At 37.5% G+C, this 22,617-nt stretch overlaps 1 pseudogene; it reads left to right on the plus strand.

Annotated features, from left to right (window-relative positions):
- The first annotated feature begins 3,626 nt into the window (after positions 1 to 3,626).
- On the plus strand, positions 3,627 to 4,516 carry LOC147606075 (syntaxin-132 pseudogene; annotated as a pseudogene).
- Positions 4,517 to 22,617: the final 18,101 nt, after the last annotated feature.

Below are 22,617 nucleotides of genomic sequence, written 5' to 3' on the forward strand. Positions count from 1 at the left end.
CTCCACAAACATAGTAATTGGTAGGTAAACCACAATTTTCACTACACGAGTTGGAATGATCCCTCGTAGAGAGCGTTGCCGGGATCCCATTCTTGCTATCTCTCTTAAGAATGTTCACATATGCACATTGAATGCAGAGATATGAATAATTGACAAGCTTCTGAGATTGCATCCTGATTATGCATATTCTATTAAACCAACATCGTTGTTGGCATATCAATGTATTGATGAAGCATTGTGCATTGTTATCAAAAATGGACTTTCATGGGGGTCAGGTTCATTTAAGGAAAGATCCAACAGTTTCAGGGAAAACACGAGATGTCTTGGCATATGTCTCCATGGGAGGTGTAAAAGCCAAAAGATTTTTAGGAAACCATGGTAAAAAACAAGTGAATGTTACGTGGGATTGTTGGAAAGAATTGTGTGAGATCACGACAAATGTTCCCAGTACACCGTGCCAACAAATCTTAGAATGGAGGTTTGGAAGCATCTTGACATGTTTTTGAATGTTCTTAGACAATAGAAGACATCGGCTACATATGCACATAAGTACAAAATTTCTATTACAAATCTGATTCAAATAATCAAAGAAGCATGGGGAGAAAAAGATATCACATACTATTTGGTAAGACTCCTTTGTATTCATGAGACACTCATGGAATTGACATATGCTAATTTATTTATTTTTTGTTATGCAGCACATACTCCATGTACATGAGCCATATTTTGTTGAGTAAAGCATGGACCCCTAGCAACATACAATAACCAAGGGATGCAAAAGTCACATTACCAGGCATGCACATTTTCTTTTGGAGCACAAGACATGGTGGAGGGGCTATAAGAGGCAATGCTCTTGCAGAGTTATTCAACTGGTTTTTCAGAAGACAACTACAAAGAATGCAGAAAAATGACATTTCGGACACAACATTGCAAAAAAGAGCACTGTTGTATTCATAACTTTGTACAAAAAGTTATCTATTGTAATCCAGAGTATGTACAAAAATTCTATTACAAAGTTTTCACATCATCATCCTTTGTCAGTGCTCCCCTGGAGCGTAGAAATTTCCTTCTATTGTAGCCACCTAATGTGTTTAAATCGGTTTTATTTGTAGCTAGAGCATATGCAGAGTATGTGAAAAAATATCCTACTCTAGAGGTGGAAAACCCAGGGCCATAACCAAAAATTCTAGTAGTGGTTGCCTTCTCAAGAAACATGATTTTGCTAGCATTGGCTTGTATAGTTGAGAAGCCATACAGTTAGCAGAGAGCTTTAATACACAAGCCGGTCTTCATCCTCGGAGAACTGGCTATGTAACACATGGAAAATATTCTCATCCATTTTGGACAAATAGTGTCCAAGTGCAGGATCTTTCTTGCTAGAGCCTGCTTGCCTTGAGCCTTTACCTCTCCCTCAGAAGTTTGTCTTCATTTGCTTGCTCCAACTGTAAACAAGAGGAACCTTGTAAAATTATTGTAAGTTAAAATAATATAATGTATGGATTCAAATTCATATTCACTTACCTTTTGATTTTCATCTTGTCCAGAATGAGATTGAGGTTTCTTTGATGTCTTTAAGTTGGACATAATCACTCTGTTCCCTTCCAACATCGGTAATACCAAGTGAAGCTTGAAGCTGATTAAATTCATCATGGGAGATCAATGGTTCTGACTATTGTGATTTCTTAATACATAGTAATAAAGCATGAGTTGAGTGAATGAACTTGTCATCTGAAGTAGACACATCTAAAGCAGCAAGCTCATCATTATGCTCATTCTCAATATCAATGAGCCTTTCAGTAGCTTCACAACCCTCTGCATTGATGGTGGCAAGACAATAGTCCTCCCTCAAGTTAAATAACTTTTGAATATCAGAAAGGAGTAAATACTCCTTATCCTTGATAGGAAAACTTGGCAATGAAGGAACAATATATTTATGCAATGGATCTCCACTTTCCTTGTGGGTGACTGAGCAATTGTATGTGCCTTTAATTATGTGATTTCATTATCCTTAGCAAGCCTCTCCTCCTCCTCAGGTCCAAGTTCCTCCTCTATATCATTTGCCTCTAAATCTATGAGAAAGGAGAAGTTTGAAGAGCCTTCAATCTCCTCAAGATCCTCCTCTTCACCTTTAAGAGGATATTTGACAATGGAGAAAGCTATAAAGGCAGCAGCTTTGACCATTCTCCTGCAACCTTTTGGATGAGAGGAGCATTCTGCATTTTCTAATAAAAACCTTTGAAGTTTGTACATACTACACCTCTTTGTAAATGTTTGTCTTCTGATAGAGGAGGTCCCCATAGCGACATGGACATACTCCTTGTTATCAATCAAGATAGAAGGCCCTATAGTTTTCTCAAATTCATCAAAGTCCTGCTTGATAAATGGCATGGCATGATTAATAATAATTGAGACATCAACTTCTGGATTGAAAATATTCTTAGCAACTAAGAAGAAAGTGGCCTCAATTCCACTTTCTTCTTAGCAACTAAGAAGAAAGAGGCCTCACTTCCACTTTCAATAAGAAAATCCAACATTCTCTCTGTAGGAGACACCACTACTATCTCAAAAAGACCAGAAGCCTTGCGTGATGACTTAAATTTCTTTGATGCCATATGACCTGCCTTTGTTGACTTTGTAAGTGTTCCACATGCTTCAGATACACTTAACTTTGATTGGGTATATAGTGCACTAAGAGAAAGACTAGAGGGGCCAGTAGGCTTTGTTGGAGAGGGTTTGCTTGTTTTCTTCACTTTCTTAGATGAGTTGGTAAGTCTTGTAGGAGATATGGAAAGCCCTCTCTTTTTTGAAACATTGGATATGGATTGATAGCCTCCAATTTTGACATCAAATAGGCTAAGAAGATGCAGCTTTTCTGAAATAAGAATGATGTTATCCCATGTTTATTTTGTATCCAAGCCTAGACATACACTTGTTGCCGTATGATTTGTACGCATGTCCAACTTTGTAAATGCTTGGCAATTTAGCGGGTCCGCACTTGTAAAGCCAAAGCATGGAAACTCTCTCTAGCTATTTTGTAAGGTTAAAAGCCATGGTCTATGTATGCACAAAAAATGAAAGCTAAGCCTAAGGTTTCAAAAAGCTTATGTAACAAACTTTTCAAATTCAATAAAGAAAGAAAGAGAAAGGAGTCGTGTGATTTGGGAGGTTTGGGAAGTTGGAAGTTGGTTACAACCTCTCTCTACCTTTATCTAGCAATCTCACGGTTCTTTTCAATCTCTCTCAGTTGGCACAAACTCTTGCTTTCTTGTTTCCTCCATCTCTCTTGTGCTTCAACGCCATATCCATGGAGGAAGAGAGTGAAGAAGAAGATGGCGAGGATGATCTCCATGCTTATCTTTTGTGTGCCATAACCTAGGTCTATTTTCTTTTTATGTGTGCATGGCTGTAGCTTCCTAGAGAGAGAGAGAGAGAGAGAGAGAGTGTGTGTGCCATTCTTGAGTGTATTTGAGTGTTTCTTGCAGTTTTTATGGCAATGGACTGAGCCCAGTGCATATATTTTGCATGCTTGAGTCCGAGATTTACTGTCTTTTTGTGTGCTTGGAAGGCTATTTCATTTGGTGCATTCGCTGGGAGGGGCTAGCCATGGAACTTGCAAGAAGCAGCTTAACTCACACGCATGGGAAATGGGAGGGGAGATAATCATTCTGTAGACCTTGAGGCAAGTCCGAAAAGCGCCTCTGATCCTTCCAAAAATCCGGCAATGGCTCAATTTTTTGAAGAGGTTGCTGAGATCAAAAGCTTGATGGCACAGATCAGGAAGAATCTGCAGAAGCTACAGGGAGCTCATGAGGAGTCAAAGTCTGTTACAAGAGCAGCGGCTATGAAAGCCTTAAAGGAGCGCACGGAGGCTGATGTAGATGAAGTAAGCATTATGGCAAAGAACATCAAGGAAAAAACTGGAGGCACTTGATAGTGCGAATCTGGCAAACAGAAAAAAAACCCGGTTCTGGAGAGGGTACAAGCATTGACTGCATTCGTATGTCAATGACAGCAACATTGAAGAAAAAGCTGAAGGAGCTAATGGCTGAATTTCAGACATTAAGGCAGAAGATCCAGGATGAGTATAGAGAGGTGGTTGAAAGGCGTGCTTTTACAGTCACTGGGAAGAAGCTTGATGAAGAGACCATAGACCGCTTGATAGAAACAGGGGACAGTGAGCAGATTTTTCATAAGGCTATCCAGGAGCAAGGACGTGGGTAGATACTAGATACATTGGCAGAAATCCAGGAGCGGCATGATGCTGTAAAAGACATTGAGAAAAAGCTTCTCGTCGATTTACATCAGATTTTCTTGGATATGGCTGTGTTGGTGGAGGCACAAGGTGAGATGCTGGACAACATTGAAACACAGGTCACAAATGCCGTGGAACACGTGCAGGCTGGAACGGCAGCTCTGCAGCAGGCCAAATTTACTTTCTTTCTTTAATAAGCATTAAATGAACTCCTATGAAGAGCCAGTTCACACACACAACTATAATTTGTTCTAAACAATGGGCTGCGTGGGTATGTAGATGCGGGTGGCAAATTTTCATGTAGATTTTGAGTGAGGGAGAGCTATGAAATTATGATCTTTTGATGGGGATTATTTTGGTGTTTGAAGTTAGGAGTTATTATTATTTCCATAGGATGTTTGTGGGTTTTTTGTGGGGGATGTGTTGATGATTTTTCACCTCATTCTATGTTTGATTGAGTATGGAGTAAGTGTGGGAGAGTAAGTGAGGAGTTTGAAGAGGTGTGATGAAGTTTGAGGAGTTTTTTTGAAGGAGTGATTAAGTATGTGAAAAGGGAGAAATTTCATTGATATTTTGTTCGTGGGAGCTCACAAGCTAAGTGTGGGAGGAATGATAGTGTAAGATTCCTCCCCCAAACCCCTTTTTGATGTCTAGTATCTTCTTCTATAATCAATCCCTCTTAAGAAATATAAAAGACTTGTTTCTAACTGTTTTAACCTAGAGAGAGAAAATATTCTAGAGAGAGAATATTCAGATTTTTAATATTTTTAGATAGAAAATTATCTCATCTTATTAAAATAAGTTCCCCTAAAACAGAAATTCAAAAAAGAACTTTCCAATGTGCAATTGGAATTAATTGGAAATGTGTATAAAGGACCTTAGTCTAAGGGTCTAGATTTTCAGAAATTTTTGGATTATGGTCCAATTAAGGTTCCTATGGGCCAATAGCATCAATCCATGTGTAGGGAGGAGATAAATCCAATTTGAAAAAGAAGATACCCAAAAATGAGTAAATGCTCACATAAGATGAAGAGTTGAAAATGTACAAGGTTTATTAGTAAAAAATTATGAGCAATATTAAAAGTATGACATATGTAAGGAAGAGGAGTTCTTTAAAGGAGGTGCATATTTCACATAAGATGAAGAGTTGAAAATGTACAAGGTTTATTAGTAAAAAATTATGAGCAATATTAAAAGTATGACATATGTAAGGAAGGGGAGTTCTTTAAAGGAGGTGCATATTTCACATAAGATGAAGAGTTGAAAATGTACAAGGTTTATTAGTAAAAAATTATGAGCAATATTAAAAGTATGACATATGTAAGGAAGGGGAGTTCTTTAAAGGAGGTGCATATTTCACATAAGATGAAGAGTTGAAAATATACAAGGTTTATTAGTAAAAAACTATGAGCAATATTAAAAATATGACATATGTAAGGAAGGGGAGTTCTTTAAAGGAGGTGCATATTTCACATGCTTGAATGAGTTTTAAACTCATAAAAATTGAGATATTTCATCTCTCCTCTCTCCTCATTTAAGTCTAGTTCCAAAAAGCTAGCTTAACTGACCTAAAAATGGTCAAATATTGACCAAACTGATTTAGAAAATTCTAGAATCAGTTTGTTTGATTAGGAGCTCAATTTTTCCTATAAATAGAAGCCTCCCCCTTGTTGAAAAATATATAGTGTTTATGCATCGTTACTCTACTCCACCTAAGCCAAGAACTGTGAATTCATTTAATAATTCACTAGTTTTTGGAGCTTCCCTCTTTCTTCAATCCCCATTAGTGGCTCCATCAACATACTTAACCAATTGATTGGTTGGGGGCCTCTACCGTGAACAAAGAATCAAGCAAGTTGTAAGGTAATTAGTGAATATTGATCTTTCTATAATTTCTCAATGTTTCTCTCTTCTCAACCCCTCTCAAGCTTGAGAAGTTTAATTGGTATGGTTTTTTTTAAAATGCTATTGAAGTTTGAATAGTAGTGAAGAGTTACATAATTTAATAAATGCTATTGAAGTTAATTTTCATTTATGTTTAAATTCTAATGATTCTTATGTAAATTTTCTCTCTCACTCAAGAAATGGTTATAATCATGACCCGTTCTCAATCCAAATCAAGCTTTCATAAAGCTTTTCCTTAACCCAAGATTAAGCTATGCTTGAGGCCAAATTAATGGCTTTTTTCTATGCTTTTAGTTTATGTATATTGATGATTCAATCCATTATGGATTAATAATCCAATTAGAGATCATTTTAATTATTTCCTTAATGATAAGTATTATACCTTAGAAAAATTGAGATTTATCAGTCATAGCAGCGGAGCTATGGCAAAATTTTTATAAAAATTATGCATAAAATAATCTCATTCAAAGCATAAAAAGAGGACTTCCTACCATATTCTAGGAATTATCATCCTAGATTAATTGAAAGAATTTCATTACAATCATGGAGAAATTGAATTTTAATATTAGGCATAATGGATAAATTTTTATATCAATTTTTACCATTTTTATTTCATGCATAGAAGTATGCATAATGGATAAATTTTTATATCAAAAGTGTTATTCTTACCATTTTTATTTCATGCATAGAAGTATGCATAATGGAAAAATTTTTATATCAAAAGTGTTACTTTTATCATATTGGATTTCATGCATAGAGGTATGCATAAAAGTTGATTATTTTATTATAAAAGTGTGACTTTTATCATAATTGAATTTCATGCATATAGGTATGCATAAAAGATATTCTTTTTATACTAAAGTGTGATTTTCCTCATAAATGGATTTTATGCTTAACTTAGATGCATAAGAGAAATTTTTTATTCTAAAAGTGTAATTCCTACCAAATTGAATTTATGCATAAGAAGATGCATAAAAGATTGATTTTTTTAATTCAAAAGTGTCATTCTCATCTAAATTGAATTTATGTATAGAAAAATGCATAAAAGATTAAAATTTAATTCAAAAGTGTCATTTTCATTAAAAATGAATTTATGCATAGGAAGATGCATAAAAGATTGATTTTTACTTTGAAAGTATTAATCTCCTTAAATAGAATTTATTCATAAATAAATGTGTAAAGAAATCTTATATCAAATGTAAGAATTCTCTTGTATTCTATAAATAGATAAGAGATGTGATAGGATGTGATAAGAGGTGTGATAAGATGCTTATGAAATAAGTTAGGAGGTGATAAGAGATGTGATAAGAGGTGATAAGATGCTTATGAAATAAGTTAGGAGGTGATAAGATGAATTAAGATGTGTATGGGGGGACGAGGTAAGAAGTGTATGTGATAGGATAAGATGTATATGGGTTGTGATAGGGCGAGAATGGATGTGATGTAAAAGATTAGATGTGAAGGTATATGGGGTTATATAAATGGGAATGTGGAAATGGATGTATGTATGTGGATGTGTGGATGTGGAGATGGGAGTGTGGATGTATGAACGTGAAAATGGATATATGCATGAAGATATGTATGCATAGATGTGAATGTGGATGTAGATGTGGATGTATAGATGTGAATGGGAATGTGGATGTGGATGTATGTGAATGTGGATGTAGATGTGGATGTATAGATGTGAATGTGGAATGTGGATGTGGATGTATGTGAATGTGAATGTAGATGTGGATGTATGTGAATGTGAATGTAGATGTGGATGTATAGATGTGAATGTGGAATGTGGATGTATAGATGTGGATGTATGGGAATGTGGATGTGGATGTATGTGAATGTGAATGTGGATGTGGATGTATGTATGTATGTGGATGTAGATGTGGATGTATGGATGTGTATGTATGAATGTGGATATGGGATGTGGATGTATAAATGAGGATGTGAAAATGGAGGTAAGCATGTAGATGTGGATGTATGAACGTGAAAATGGATATATGCATGAAGATATATATGCATAGATGTGAATGTGGATGTAGATGTGGATGTATAGATGTGAATGGATGTGGATGTATAGATGTGAATGGGAATGTGGATGTGGATGTATGCGAGTGTGGATGTAGATGTGGATGTATAGATGTGAATGTGGAATGTGGATGTGGATGTATGTATGTATGTGGATGTAGATGTGGATGTATAGATGTGAATGGGAATGGGGATGTGGATGTATGTGAATGTGAATGTAGATGTGGAAGTATGTGAATGTGAATGTAGATGTGGATGTATAGATGTGAATGTGGAATGTGGATGTATAGATGTGGATGTATGGGAATGTGGATGTGGATGTATAGATGTGGATATATGGGAATGTGGATGTGGATGTATGTGAATGTGAATGTAGATGTGGATGTATAGATGTGAATGTGGAATGTGGATGTGGATGTATGTATGTATGTAGATGTAAATGTGGATGTATGGATGTGTATGTATGAATGTGGATATGGGATGTGGATGTATAAATGAGGATGTGAAAATGGAGGTAAGCATGTAGATGTGGATGTATGGATGTGAATGTGGATGTGGATGTGGATGTATGGATGTGGATATGGATGTGTATGTATGAATGTGGATATGGGACGTGGATGTATAAATGAAGATGTGAAAATGGAGATAAGCATGTAGATGTGGATGTATGGATGTGAATGTGGATGTGGATGTGGATATATGGATGTGGATATATGATATGTGATGTGAAGGAATCTGAAGTGAAGAGATGGAAAATGAGGTGATTGGATGAGTACACATATAAATGGAATGTGGAATAAGTAATGTGGATTAATGAGAGATAATGTGAAAAAATGAGAGTTAATATAGAAACTGTATTTGTAAACTGTTTGTAAATGCTGTTTGCAAATGGCTGTTTTATGTCAAGAATGCTGGGGAAGCATTTTGACCGTCTTGTGATTAAGGTCGTGGAGACCGAACTGATAAAGTTGCAACTGCTGACGGAGAGTCAATGGAGGACGTCTCGCGTAGCAAGGTCGACCGAGGTCTTGACCAGCCTCGGTTCGATTAAAATGGTGAGCTTCCGGTACGGTGGATGAGGGACCAAGGAAGCGGCCTATGAGTGAAGCGCTAGGTCACCTGTGAAGGATCCTAGAGGGTGCTGACCATACGGTGCTCGGGCTCTGGGTCGCCTAGGATACCCACGCGTGCGTCGAGGAAGATATTGGAACAAGGAGTAAGAGTTGTTTTCTGGAACCGGGCATGGATCTGGTTGACTGACCTTGCTGGTCCTCAACGGATGAGTCCATGGCTCTTTTATATGGATCTGTTGGTTGATCTTGCTGATCTTCAACGAGAGTCCATCTTGTTAAGTGATTATATTGTTGAGTATTATGGGCTAGGAACTATTGAAACGGCCCCTGTGTGGACAGGTGGTGAGCGTTCTAGTTGCCAATGATGCCATAGATACTCTGATGAAGGAATGATGGGAAATTATGAATCAACTGGATAAATTGGAAGATTGTGATCAGTGGTACTATGGTTTCATTAAAGGATTGTTTTAAAGTTAGCTGATGCTAAGGAAAAGGCAATTTCATATTGGGTGTGTAAGTGGTGTGGCTAGTTTTATGTTTGCATGAACTTCCAGCTAGGGGGCCTTGGAACTCTTTTCCTTGGTACCCGGGACAAAACCTAACCAAATTCCAAATTGGATCCCATCACTACAGTGGTTGGGCGGTTGGCTAACCCATGGGACTGGATGGGGCTGATGGATCCGTAAATCGAGATTTAATTTCTATTATTACGATAGATGAAGTAAATCCCGGATAGAAATTGTTCTATGGATAGGAATCAACGGCTGTGCCTCTTGATGGGGAAAAAAGCGTTGATCCCAATGATCCAAGTGCAAGTTTCTTCCTTGATTTGACCAAGTACCGTTAAAGGTGCAGTCAGATCAGTTGATCCGTAATGATCTTGACTACGTTAGAGTAAAGAGTTATCTTGGTGGAATCGCCCGTGCTTTCCGGATAAGGGAAGTTTTTCCGGGTTCGGTTTTGGAAAAACCGACAGATTAGTCTTTTGTCCGGATATCCGTGGACGAGACCTCGAATGTGGGACCCCTGTCCCGCGCGAGAAGTGCTACTTCCGCTGCTAGTACCCGAATCCGTTGCTCGGTGGGAACAGGGGGACCTCACAGTTGGTATCAGAGCATTTGGCTAATAAAGATCAACTGAGAAACCAAATATGTCAAAAATTTATCAAGAAGCACAAAAAAAGGTTGTAATTGTGTGATATAATTCATACAATTTGATATTCAAACTGAAATTCGTAAATTGGTAATTGGGTCTTCAGATGGAAGTACCGCAATTATATAGAATCCCTGACTTGCTTGAGGCCTAGACATGATGGTATTTACCTTATAATTCCAAGGGCCGTGACTACCGTATATACCGAGAGTATAACTGCAGCTCTTTACTGACAGTATATACGAGTAAATCTAAGACTTGAAATTATAAGCGTTAATGCTATCCAGATGATGATTTCGAATGTGGTTGATATGATTTTTAGTTCTGTTTGGAAACCGATGAATTGATTTGGATTCTGATTGAAAAATGATGATCCCTGAAAATGGATTGAAATGTAATAAGCTGAGCGAAACCACAAGGTGGATGATTGGGACGAGTCCCTGTAATGATAAATGATGAAAATGATTCAGCAAATCACTATGAGATTAGTGGATTGTGCTGTCAAATTGCTACTGTTAACACTTGACCGTTAGATCAAGTTAAGGGATGACAAATTGAGAACTTACTTGACTGAAATTCCCGTGGAGGAATGCTCAGAAGAAATTTTTTCGGTCTAATGGACCTTTATCATGTTAAAGATATGAATGATATGATCTGAATGAATTGTTATTTAATGATGAGTTCTAAGGGATATTTATCCCCGTATTCTGTTGGGTTGACCAGAATATAAGGAACCCCAGAATAAAATTGGATCTTAAGAAAAAGAGTTGTCCTCTACTTTATGAGATGAGGACATCTCGCACTTTTTAAGTGGGGCAGAATGTAAGATTCTCCCCCAGCCTTCGAGGTATACAGGAGTAAGAATCTCCCTTTTTGATCTTATAATTATTCCCTCTCTAAAATAAAAGAAAGATTCTGTTTAAAAAAGGAAGAACCTTTTTCCTGAATACTTCTCAAGAGTCCCACCTGTTTTAAGGATTCAGAACAACGAGTTCAGAAGTGAGAATCGATGTTTTGGATATCAAGGTTTTGGTCTCGAGTACGACCCAAAAGAAGTTCTTTATCTCTTGGGAAGTATAAGAAGTTATCTCCCAGATATTGTGGACCAAAGAAAGTAGGTGATTTAACTTACGAACTTCTTTTATCTCCTCATCTCAAAGTTCTTAATGCCTTCTATAGAAAATTGTGCCAAACCCAAATCATGGAAAGACGGTAAAACTTCAGTGGCAAGCTACCGTTGGCTTCTAAGTTACGCTAGCTCCTTCCTTTATATAAGTCGTAACTTTTACTTGTCGCTCACAGTAATCTTACTCCCATCGATCTCCTTTCTTCCTAATCTCCTTCATGGCTTGGCAACAAGAATTAGTTTTATCCATAATGATTCCTCACCTTCAAGACGCAAGTGAGTCTGTGAAGAAGGATTTTATAGAACAGTATGAGCGCTCACTTTTCCCTCACTTGGGAACTTCTGTAGCGCAGACCAAATGGCGGACCTATCAAGACATAACTAGGGTAACACCCTGGGGTCAGCAGCACTTTCGCAACAATGTCCGCTTGGCCATGGTTATTGAAGCCTTGGGTTTGGGTCCCCGATACTACTGCGTCATGAGATCAAGGCATCCTGGGTTTTCTGAGCGGGTCTTCTTATTGGCGTGTTTTCTTCCTCATGAGAAGATATGCCTTTACCCCGTTTTTGGCTTGCCTCTCAGAGGTCCTTTTGTTAGATCACCTCATACCACTGAGATAGGTGCGGCAATAACCAGCAGAATCATTCCCATAGATGAGTTACCCTATACTTGTGCAGCTTGTGAGTGCTGCTTTTGTGATCATATGATGGACGGGCTTATGGAAGTGTAAAGAGTTCTTCTATCTTTACTGTATAAGTTCCGAGAATGAATAAAGTTTAAATCTTATTCTTATCTTGAATCTTGCTCTCTTTGAGACTTTTTCTTGGTGGTTAATCCTGATTTAAATTTTTCTCTAAGTCTCATAATTCGTGCATCTTGCGAAATTATCCCAGTTTGCGAGATGAGGATATCTCGCGTTTTTTAAGTGGGGTAGAATGTAAGATTCCTCCCCCAAACCCCTTTTTGATGTCTAGTATCTTCTTCTATAATCAATCCCTCTTCAGAAATATAAAAGACTTGTTTCTAACTGTTTTAACCTAGAGAGAGAAAATATTCTAGAGAGAGAATATTCAGATTTTTAATATTTTTAGATAGAAAATTATCTCATCTTATTAAAATAAGTTCCCCTAAAACAGAAATTCAAAAAAGAACTTTCCAATGTGCAATTGGAATTAATTGGAAATGTGTATAAAGGACCTTAGTCTAAGGGTCTAGATTTTCAGAAATTTTTGGATTATGGTCCAATTAAGGTTCCTATGGGCCAATAGCATCAATCCATGTGTAGGGAGGAGATAAATCCAATTTGAAAAAGAAGATACCCAAAAATGAGTAAATGCTCACATAAGATGAAGAGTTGAAAATGTACAAGGTTTATTAGTAAAAAATTATGAGCAATATTAAAAGTATGACATATGTAAGGAAGAGGAGTTCTTTAAAGGAGGTGCATATTTCACATAAGATGAAGAGTTGAAAATTTACAAGGTTTATTAGTAAAAAATTATGAGCAATATTAAAAGTATGACATATGTAAGGAAGGGGAGTTCTTTAAAGGAGGTGCATATTTCACATAAGATGAAGAGTTGAAAATGTACAAGGTTTATTAGTAAAAAATTATGAGCAATATTAAAAGTATGACATATGTAAGGAAGGGGAGTTCTTTAAAGGAGGTGCATATTTCACATAAGATGAAGAGTTGAAAATGTACAAGGTTTATTAGTAAAAAACTATGAGCAATATTAAAAATATGACATATGTAAGGAAGGGGAGTTCTTTAAAGGAGGTGCATATTTCACATGCTTGAATGAGTTTTAAACTCATAAAAATTGAGATATTTCATCTCTCCTCTCTCCTCATTTAAGTCTAGTTCCAAAAAGTTAGCTTAACTGACCTAAAAATGGTCAAATATTGACCAAACTGATTTAGAAAATTCTAGAATCAGTTTGTTTGATTAGGAGCTCAATTTTTCCTATAAATAGAAGCCTCCCCCTTGTTGAAAAATATATAGTGTTTATGCATCGTTACTCTACTCCACCTAAGCCAAGAACTGTGAATTCATTTAATAATTCACTAGTTTTTGGAGTTTCCCTCTTTCTTCAATCCCCATTAGTGGCTCCATCAACATACTTAACCAATTGATTGGTTGGGGGCCTCTACCGTGAACAAAGAATCAAGCAAGTTGTAAGGTAATTAGTGAATATTGATCTTTCTATAATTTCTCAATGTTTCTCTCTTCTCAACCCCTCTCAAGCTTGAGAAGTTTAATTGGTATGGTTTTTTTTTAAATGCTATTGAAGTTTGAATAGTAGTGAAGAGTTACATAATTTAATAAATGCTATTGAAGTTAATTTTCATTTATGTTTAAATTCTAATGATTCTTATGTAAATTTTCTCTCTCACTCAAGAAATGGTTATAATCATGACCCGTTCTCAATCCAAATCAAGCTTTCATAAAGCTTTTCCTTAACCCAAGATTAAGCTATGCTTGAGGCCAAATTAATGGCTTTTTTCTATGCTTTTAGTTTATGTATATTGATGATTCAATCCATTATGGATTAATAATCCAATTAGAGATCATTTTAATTATTTCCTTAATGATAAGTATTATACCTTAGAAAAATTGAGATTTATCAGTCATAGCAGCGGAGCTATGGCAAAATTTTTATAAAAATTATGCATAAAATAATCTCATTCAAAGCATAAAAAGAGGACTTCCTACCATATTCTAGGAATTATCATCCTAGATTAATTGAAAGAATTTCATTACAATCATGGAGAAATTGAATTTTAATATTAGGCATAATGGATAAATTTTTATATCAATTTTTACCATTTTTATTTCATGCATAGAAGTATGCATAATGGATAAATTTTTATATCAAAAGTGTTATTCTTACCATTTTTATTTCATGCATAGAAGTATGCATGATGGAAAAAATTTTAATATCAAAAGTGTTACTTTTATCATATTGGATTTCATGCATAGAGGTATGCATAAAAGTTGATTATTTTATTATAAAAGTGTGACTTTTATCATAATTGAATTTCATGCATATAGGTATGCATAAAAGATATTCTTTTTATACTAAAGTGTGATTTTCCTCATAAATGGATTTTATGCTTAACTTAGATGCATAAGAGAAATTTTTTTATTCTAAAAGTGTAATTCCTACCAAATTGAATTTATGCATAAGAAGATGCATAAAAGATTGATTTTTTTAATTCAAAAGTGTCATTCTCATCTAAATTGAATTTATGTATAGAAAAATGCATAAAAGATTAAAATTTAATTCAAAAGTGTCATTTTCATTAAAAATGAATTTATGCATAGGAAGATGCATAAAAGATTGATTTTTACTTTGAAAGTATTAATCTCCTTAAATAGAATTTATTCATAAATAAATGTGTAAAGAAATCTTATATCAAATGTAAGAATTCTCTTGTATTCTATAAATAGATAAGAGATGTGATAGGATGTGATAAGAGGTGTGATAAGATGCTTATGAAATAAGTTAGGAGGTGATAAGAGATGTGATAAGAGGTGATAAGATGCTTATGAAATAAGTTAGGAGGTGATAAGATGAATTAAGATGTGTATGGGGGGACGAGGTAAGAAGTGTATGTGATAGGATAAGATGTATATGGGTTGTGATAGGGCGAGAATGGATGTGATGTAAAAGATTAGATGTGAAGGTATATGGGGTTATATAAATGGGAATGTGGAAATGGATGTATGTATGTGGATGTGTGGATGTGGAGATGGGAGTGTGGATGTATGAACGTGAAAATGGATATATGCATGAAGATATATATGCATAGATGTGAATGTGGATGTAGATGTGGATGTATAGATGTGAATGGGAATGTGGATGTGGATGTATGTGAATGTGGATGTAGATGTGGATGTATAGATGTGAATGTGGAATGTGGATGTGGATGTATGTGAATGTGAATGTAGATGTGGATGTATGTGAATGTGAATGTAGATGTGGATGTATAGATGTGAATGTGGAATGTGGATGTATAGATGCGGATGTATGGGAATGTGGATGTGGATGTATGTGAATGTGAATGTGGATGTGGATGTATGTATGTATGTGGATGTATGGATGTGTATGTATGAATGTGGATATGGGATGTGGATGTATAAATGAGGATGTGAAAATGGAGGTAAGCATGTAGATGTGGATGTATGAACGTGAAAATGGATATATGCATGAAGATATATATGCATAGATGTGAATGTGGATGTAGATGTGGATGTATAGATGTGAATGGATGTGGATGTATAGATATGAATGGGAATGTGGATGTGGATGTATGCGAGTGTGGATGTAGATGTGGATGTATAGATGTGAATGTGGAATGTGGATGTGGATGTATGTATGTATGTGGATGTAGATGTGGATGTATAGATGTGAATGGGAATGGGGATGTGGATGTATGTGAATGTGAATGTAGATGTGGAAGTATGTGAATGTGAATGTAGATGTGGATGTATAGATGTGAATGTGGAATGTGGATGTATAGATGTGGATGTATGGGAATGTGGATGTGGATGTATAGATGTGGATGTATGGGAATGTGGATGTGGATGTATGTGAATGTGAATGTAGATGTGGATGTATAGATGTGAATGTGGAATGTGGATGTGGATGTATGTATGTATGTAGATGTAAATGTGGATGTATGGATGTGTATGTATGAATGTGGATATGGGATGTGGATGTATAAATGAGGATGTGAAAATGGAGGTAAGCATGTAGATGTGGATGTATGGATGTGAATGTGGATGTGGATGTGGATGTATGGATGTGGATATGGATGTGTATGTATGAATGTGGATATGGGATGTGGATGTATAAATGAAGATGTGAAAATGGAGATAAGCATGTAGATGTGGATGTATGGATGTGAATGTGGATGTGGATGTGGATATATGGATGTGGATATGGATGTGAATATATGATATGTGATGTGAAGGAATCTGAAGTGAAGAGATGGAAAATGAGGTGATTGGATGAGTACACATATAAATGGAATGTGGAATAAGTAATGTGGATTAATGAGAGATAATGTGAAAAAATGAGAGTTAATATAGAAACTGTATTTGTAAACTGTTTGTAAATGCTGTTTGCAAATGGCTGTTTTATGTCAAGAATGCTGGGGAAGCATTTTGACCGTCTTGTGATTAAGGTCGTGGAGACCGAACTGATAAAGTTGCAACTGCTGACGGAGAGTCAATGGAGGACGTCTCGCGTAGCAAGGTCGACCGAGGTCTATACCAGCCTCGGTTCGATTAAAATGGTGAGCTTCCGGTACGGTGGATGAGGGGCCAAGGAAGCGGCCTATGAGTGAAGCGCTAGGTCACCTGCGAAGGATCCTAGAGGGTGCTGACCATACGGTGCTCGGGCTCTGGGTCGCCTAGGATACCCACGCGTGCGTCGAGGAAGATATTGGAACAAGGAGTAAGAGTTGTTTTCTGGAACCGGGCATGGATCTGGTTGACTGACCTTGCTGGTCCTCAACGGATGAGTCCATGGCTCTTTTATATGGATCTGTTGGTTGATCTTGCTGATCTTCAACGAGAGTCCATCTTGTTAAGTGATTATATTGTTGAGTATTATGGGCTAGGAACTATTGAAACGGCCCCTGTGTGGACAGGTGGTGAGCGTTCTAGTTGCCAATGATGCCATAGATACTCTGATGAAGGAATGATGGGAAATTATGAATCAACTGGATAAATTGGAAGATTGTGATCAGTGGTACTATGGTTTCATTAAAGGATTGTTTTAAAGTTAGCTGATGCTAAGGAAAAGGCAAATTCATATTGGGTGTGTAAGTGGTGTGGCTAGTTTTATGTTTGCATGAACTTCCGGCTAGGGGGCCTTGGAACTCTTTTCCTTGGTACCCGGGACAAAACCTAACCAAATTCCAAATTGGATCCCATCACTACAGTGGTTGGGCGGTTGGCTAACCCATGGGACTGGATGGGGCTGATGGATCCGTAAATCGAGATTTAATTTCTATTATTACGATAGATGAAGTAAATCCCGGATAGAAATTGTTCTATGGATAGGAATCAACGGCTGTGCCTCTTGATGGGGAAAAAAGCGTTGATCCCAATGATCCAAGTGCAAGTTTCTTCCTTGATTTGACCAAGTACCGTTAAAGGTGCAGTCAGATCAGTTGATCCGTAATGATCTTGACTACGTTAGAGTAAAGAGTTATCTTGGTGGAATCGCCCGTGCTTTCCGGATAAGGGAAGTTTTTCCGGGTTCGATTTTGGAAAAACCGACAGATTAGTCTTTTGTCCGGATATCCGTGGACGAGACCTCGAATGTGGGACCCCTGTCCCGCGCGAGAAGTGCTACTTCCGCTGCTAGTACCCGAATCCGTTGCTCGGTGGGAACAGGGGGACCTCAGAGATAGTCTCCAATTTTGACATCTCAAATAAGAATGATGTTATCCCATGTTTATTTTGTATCCAAGCCTAGACATACACTTGTTGCCGTATGATTTGTACGCATGTCCAACTTTGTAAATGCTTGGCAATTTAGCGGGTCCGCACTTGTAAAGCCAAAGCATGGAAACTCTCTCTAGCTATTTTGTAAGGTTAAAAGCCATGGTCTGTGTATGCACAAAAATGAAAGCTGAGCCTAAGGTTTCAAAAAGCTTATGTAACAAACTTTTCAAATTCAATAAAGAAAGAAAGAGAAAGGAGTTGTGTGATTTGGGAGGTTTGGGAAGTTGGAAGTTGGTTACAACCTCTTTCTACCTTTATCTACCAATCTCACGATTCTTTTCAATCTCTCTCAATTGGCACAAACTCTTGCTTTCTTGTTTCCTCCATCTCTCTTGTGCTTCAACGCCATATCCATGGAGGAAGAGAGTGAAGAAGAAGATGGTGAGGATGATCTCCATGCTTATCTTTTGTGTGCCATAACCTAGGTCTAGTTTCTTTTTGTGTGTGCATGGCTGTAGCTTCCTAGAGAGAGAGAGAGAGAGAGAGAGAGAGAGAGTGCCATTCTTGAGTGTATTTGAGTGTTTCTTACAGTTTTTATGGCAATGGGCTGAGCCCAGTGCATATATTTTGCATGCTTGAGTCCGGGATTTGCTGTCTTTTTGTGTGCTTGGAAGGCTATTTCATGGATGGAGATACCCTTGAAGACTACAAACCAATAGGTGTTTTTGGTGAAGGCTTTGAACCACCCACTGGGGATGGTGACCTCAATGAGGCATGAGTTGCTGATGGAGAAGAAGCCATTCTGGAACGGTGCGATAGGTGGAGAGGTTCAATTGCTAAAAATTGAGACGTCGTGCCGTTGCGAATACATTGGAACGATAAAATGAGCGAAAACATTTATATACAACATCCATACCTTGTACGACAACGAATCATGAAACGCTACATGGAAGAAACTGTTGATGAACGATCCAATGAGAACGGGCCACGTGTCACTAGCCATTGGAGACAATGAGTGGAAGTGTGCCACGTGTCCCAACAGTCCATCTCAGGTATATATAGAGATGTGGGACCACATTATCCATTTTTGACTTCCATAGACCTCCGTCCTTGCGTCGTGCGACCACAACATTCCCAGGCATAGTTTCCATGTGCCTTCAGGTGATCTAGTGCATTCTTTTTGCTTCTGTAACGGTGCAAAGGGATCGATAGCAGTGTGCAATTTTACCCCTATCGTGCCATGCGGTCAACAAGGTAGGGGTGAGTCAATAATGTTGTGTGGGCCCTTCCTTGAGTCTGTATAGAAATTACAATACTACTCGATTTTGTATGTGGGCACCGTCTTCAATCTGTGCTTTTAACCTTTTGTACGGCATGACTTTTGGAGGATCCTACTATGTACAGGCGCATAGTAGGTAGCTTGATCTACATGACGATCACCAAGCCAGATTTGAGCTATGCTGTTGGGTTGGTGAGTCAGCTTATGCAGGTTCCTCGCAAGCCGAATTTGGATTCATTGAGATGCATACTAAGGTATGTGAGGTCTACTTTGCATTGTGGACTGTTTTATGAAACTGGGACAGAGATATGTGTACATGGGTACACAGATGCTGATTAGGCTGGTAGTATCTCAGATAGAAGATCTACTAGTGGCTTCATTGTTTCTTTGGGAAGTGTTGCTCTGACTTGGAGCAGCAAGAAGCAGGCTACGGTTGCTCTATCTAGTACTACAGAGGCCGAGTACAGAGGTGCTGCCAGCATGTGAGGTAGCTTGGTTGAGAAAGCTACTTGTTGCAGATTTGGGTCTATCAGTGGGGATAGACAAGTTAATCATTTTCTGTGACAACATTAGTAGTATACAATTGGCCAGGAACCCAATTTTTCATACTCGCACGAAGCATATAGAGGTCCACTACCATTTTGTTAGAGAGAAGGTTTTAGCAGGAGACGTTGACCTTGTTTATATCAGCACATAGGATTAGGTTGCTTACATCTTCACCTAAGCGTTGGGTACCTTTTCATATTGTGTGTACTCTTATCTTTGTATATGGTGTGTTGAGTGTTGTGTGAAGAAGAAGAAGAAGATTTTCAGCCTCTCACCGTATGTGTTCTCTTTTAGGGTTTTGTGAGTGTGTGTGTGCTTGCAAGAGCTCAAGCTCTCTTCTCCCCTGTATCTTTTCAAAACCACTACCACAACCCACTTTAAAGAAGAGTCACTATGGGGAAGCATTAACATCTGGAAAACATATTGCCACCTCCTCCAACCCACTAACACCCATCTCACCTAGTAGTTCACAAGATTCATCTTCTAGGACCAAATTTCCTGAGAAGAAAAACTGTAGGAAAGTCATACAAAAGAAATCATCGCCAATCAAAATTTTAAGAGGTTTCAAAAATTCTCGGGGGGGTCACTATATGTAAATCCTCTATATCACGTGCGTTCAAGGCCTATTTAAAAAGTCCCTTATCTGTGAATTTTTTAGTGAATATAATGTATCCTTTCCTATTCAAATCTGTAAATTTTTTTTAAAATACAATAAAGAAATCCCCTCTGTAAATATATTTCTGTAAGTTTTAAATATTTAAAATGTCCTTCTGTTGAACCCACGTGATACTTACATATTTATACGAGTGACCCCCCCGAGCAAAAATTTCTCCACCTGCGAAACATAGACAAACACCAAAAAAAGAACAAGGAGAAATAACCGTGAGAAAACATAGACAAAAATAGACAAACACCACAAAAAAGAACAAGGAGAAATAACCGTGAAAAATATCCATGTACGACAGATTAACTCTCAATGGATTCTCATTGATCTTTTAGCAGGTCAAGGATATTATGAGGATTCCCAAAACAAAACCAATCACCCTGGTTTTAAACCCAGTAAAGTGTAGAGCCTCTTCCTAAGTACTCACACTACACGAGCACTACACTCAAGGCCTCAACTTTATCATCACAACATTCTGAGGCTCCCAAGGCTCCCAAGGCCCCCAAGGGAAAGAAATTCAAAAAAACATCATCACTGCCACCAAAAAGGTTTGGATCCCTAAAAACCAATCAAAAGTTTCATGTACGAACCACTATAGAAGCTAGAGATAATGAAGCCTCAACTTCCAAGATTACACCATGCTTGCCTGAAAGAGATCTATCAGTCACCTCCACATCTGGAATTCCACCATATCCATCATCTTTCCAAGAACGATCTCACACAAGAAATGCTGGTGAAACAATCTCTCTAATCTGTTCTTCTCAAAGTACCCTGCTACTTTTGCAATTGGATAGCAAAAATCTAGCAGTAGCAAGGTGCACCACCACCACTTAAGTCCTTGGATTAGATTCAACATGGAAAGGATGGCCAAAAAAGGCCTACAAATTGTTGAGTGAAGTCAAGGTGTGATGTGATTTAGGAAGGGGGACTGCCCATATAAACCCTACTTTTTTACCCCTAACCACATTAACTCCCTAATAACCACTAAATTTTAAATTAAAGGGAGCATCATACACAAATTATACGAAGGATAAAAAAGGAAAATAGCAAAAATTATCTAATTTTTTTTAAAAAAAAAGAGAAAAAACAAAATTAGAGCATCAAGAGCACTATATCAAATTTGGGGTGACACTTGATCTTGCTTGCATCCTACCTTCTTCTATGAGTTTAGTGATTGCAGATCATCAAACTCCAATAAATCAGCAATAGATCTCCACGGCTAGATCATCCACACAACAATGAAGGCATGCCCCTCGTTAACTTTTATTTTGCCAACGAATGCTAATAAATCTTGTGGGATACATGAAAAGTAAACCAATTCACTAAGTGCATTCAATTCTTACTCTAATTTGTCATATCCAGGTGTTTTTCATCCCAAAAAACCTAGGGTACTATTACCAAACCTATAAATATACCTTTAAACCTAGTCTTGCTAAGAGGAATGTATCCAAATCTTTGTAGACAAGCATGGTTCTTGCTATCTTCACCTGGAATAAGCTAAAAAGCTCCACAAACACAGTAATTGGTAGGTAAACCACAATTTTCACTACAGGAGTTGGAATGATCCCTCGTAGAGAGCGTTGCACATCCTTGAAGAGCTTGGTCCTTGACTCCATCACTGAGAGGAGTCTGGGATAGGTTAATCCATGTAGTTCCACTCAGCGTGCAAAGTTGCCTCTTCCAAGCAGCCACAATTGTGTTTCTTGTTTAGCAGATGGTAGAAATGATCATAGAAAAAGATACCTGCATCTAAAAGGCTTTTGTTCCTCCTACCCCCATACTATAGCCGACCAATGTGTGCATGAACCACATTCGTAATTCTAGTGATGCACTCAACTAGCTCCCACTCCTCATAGGATGAGGGATACACCATTAGGGCCAAAAATGAAAAAAAAGGACCCTTTAAGGTTTTGATTAAAACACTAATTAGTTGAGGTTTTAGTAGAATGAGACCTCCGAATTTTGCCGTTTTAGAGGTACTTTTGGAGCATTTGAGAGACGGGCCTCAATAAATGCTAACATTCCTTAAATCATGTCAAAGGTACTTTTGAGTCGTTATTCTAAGTGTTGTTTGAACTTTTGAAACGTCTATTGTACAAATATTCCCACCAAAACACGTCCCATTTTCCTCTCA

The sequence above is a fragment of the Cibotium barometz genome, chromosome 58 (genome assembly GCF_041138505.1).
Source record: "Cibotium barometz isolate CiBa-2024 chromosome 58, ASM4113850v1, whole genome shotgun sequence".
In the NCBI taxonomy this organism is placed as follows: domain Eukaryota; kingdom Viridiplantae; phylum Streptophyta; class Polypodiopsida; order Cyatheales; family Cibotiaceae; genus Cibotium; species Cibotium barometz.